The sequence below is a fragment of the Sapajus apella genome, unplaced genomic scaffold, assembly GCF_009761245.1.
Source record: "Sapajus apella isolate SASKATOON/1434 unplaced genomic scaffold, GSC_monkey_1.0 scaffold81, whole genome shotgun sequence".
Taxonomy (NCBI): Eukaryota; Metazoa; Chordata; class Mammalia; order Primates; family Cebidae; genus Sapajus; species Sapajus apella.
The window spans coordinates 4,803,343-4,805,745 of record NW_022437021.1 but is presented as its reverse complement, the minus strand read 5'-3'; the positions used below and the strand labels follow the sequence as shown (position 1 = coordinate 4,805,745).

Sequence of the window (2,403 nt, the reverse complement as noted above, 5' to 3'; positions counted from 1 at the left end):
CAGTCTTAGAGTCCAGATTGACCCACTCAAAACACACACACACACACTCAACACACACACACACACACACACACACACACACCCCAGGCTGAAATATTGTGACCCTCCAAGGGTCAGAATCTGATTTTATAAGAACTCGTTAGTAAATAAAAACTGGTTTTTAAAACTAAATATATATCTACATCTAGAAATTGCCTCTGTTTGTGTTGTCTCCTTTTTCTGCAGATGTTCTAGTAGGCAAAAATCATCAGCTATGGAGACTTACTCCTTTTCTGATATTCAAAGTGTTTACATTTCATTCTGCTCTCCACCAGCAGAAAGCAAGGGAGTTTTGTCCCATTAACAGTTCTTCTTTACAGCTTTCCTGATTGGGATGATTATCCTTCTAGCAGTTATGAAATTACAAGCATATAACATTTACATCAGTTTCATCATACATCCAGATGCAATGCCCACAAAATACAAAATGATTTTGTGAAAATTTCCTTTTTCTTTATAATAATTATACATTTACTTAAACTCCTAGCAGTAAATTTCTCATTTATAGGTTCACATTACAGCTGTGGGGGTGGGGGTGGGAGGATTGGTGTAGATCTTCGATAGAATGCAAGGGTGATGGGGTTGGTGCAGTAGCAGCTAGGCTTAAGAAACTTTTTCCTTTTGAGTTTATCTAAAGCTTTACTCTAGCCTTGAGAGTTGATTTAACCTTTATCCCTGGCACTTGGAGGAGAAAACAGTGTAAACTTTTAACATTTTTTGCCCACTCAGTGCTCACTTTTAGTAATGTTTGGGCTCTTTCTCCTCTCAGGAAAGAGCAAAAACAAAAGACATCACCTTGGATGTATCCCCAAACCCCCAACTTTAGCCAAAATTGCCAAAGCAGCCAGGGGATCAACAGTGAACTCTCCTAGCATTGGATCTATCATTCTCAAATTACACTGGCAACTTTGATCCCTCATAGTAAAAAGCAGCTCACGTACTGTTTCATATTATGAGCTGCCCAGGCATCAAATGTTTGTGATACTCTACCTCTTCATCCTTTCTTTTCGCAGACAATGCATTTGCCATATATTAGTGAGATGGTTTGGTAAATCCCACTTCTGACACCATTTTTTTTTTCAGGGGCCTTCAAGACCACTGTCAGGTTCAGTGATTCCCTTAGTGAACTCACAGGACTCAGCATATAGTTCAAAGTTAAAATTACAGGTTAAATTACAAAGTTAAAAGATTTGAAGCAAAATCGGCAAGGGGAAAAGGCTCATGGAATGAAGCCCAGATGAAACCAGGCACAAGCTTCCAAGGGTCTTCTTCCCATGGAATCACACAATATGTATGCAATTTATGTAATTTCTCCAGTATTGAATTATAACAATGCATATAAAATGTTACCTGCCAGAAATGCTCTTTAGAGACTCCATGTCCAAGGTTTTGATTGACAGCTGGTCGCATAGGTACATTTTGACTAGCATGTACCAAAATTCCAGAGTTTCTGAAGAAAAGCAGGTGATTAGCATATGCCACATTATTTGTACAAATAATTTTGGTACTCTGAAGGACTCCTATCAGTTAGGATGGTGGGAACCCTCCTGAAATCTGAGTTCCCAGACATCAGCCATGGATCAACCTTGCAAGAGGCTTTTCTAAGGATAGCCATCTGAAGCCTGCTATGCTAACTCTTTTCCACATAGTAAAGTAGAACATCCTCAGACAAATGGGGCTGAAATTATAACATCGAATAAACTTAGTTTAACTTAATAAATTCATTTAGGTTCAGCAGGACAACGAAGAAGAAAAAGGAGAGCTCCTAGAAGTGAAATAGCTTTATACTCTGACACAAAATACCACCTCTAGATTTTCCCCTGTAGTAATAATAATGGGTGATAAAGAGTACCTAATGGTGGAGGGCACAGTGAAATTAGGAGGACTTATTGACTTTGAAACAGTGGGTGGTGGAGTGGATTCTTTTCCAGTGAATATAAACAGTTTTATACTGTAGCAGCTTGTAGTTGTTCTTTGTAGTTAGTTTGAGAAAGAGAATTGTTGTCTTTTAATCTTATATGTAAACTTGTGCTAATTTTATATGTACATAATTATTAAAGATATATTCGGGAAAAATCAGTTCCCCAAAATGTAAACATATAATTCACTTTTTAAAAATTTCAGGCATTTAACACTGCTTAAAAACAGTAAAAATTATTTCCTTTTAAAACAATATTTGACTATAGATTTCTAAACTTTCATACATAGTATATAATTTTTATCTTTTTAATTGAAAATGTGATTGATTTAAGGTATGAGGCTTCAGTTGAGGCTAAAAGTTCACCTTTCGGGACATAAGTAATTTTTTTTCTTTCTCTCTTTCTTTCTTTCTTTCTTTCTTTCTTTCTTTCTTTCTTTCTTTCT

At 36.4% G+C, this 2,403-nt stretch overlaps 1 protein-coding gene across 4 annotated transcripts in view; it reads left to right on the top strand.

The window, feature by feature from the left end:
* The window catches only part of ANKIB1 (ankyrin repeat and IBR domain containing 1), a 177,589-nt gene that overhangs the window by 43,187 nt on the left and 131,999 nt on the right, over positions 1-2,403 (top strand). Inside the window, exons 1-2 of one of the 4 annotated variants that reach the window (XM_032253059.1) lie at positions 599-1,013; positions 1,123-1,330. The exons of the other annotated variants lie outside the window; for them this stretch is intronic. The gene's annotated coding sequence lies outside the window, so the exon portion shown is untranslated. Of the gene's footprint in view, positions 1-598; positions 1,014-1,122; positions 1,331-2,403 lie in introns of those variants that run through there. 4 annotated transcript variants of the gene reach the window in all.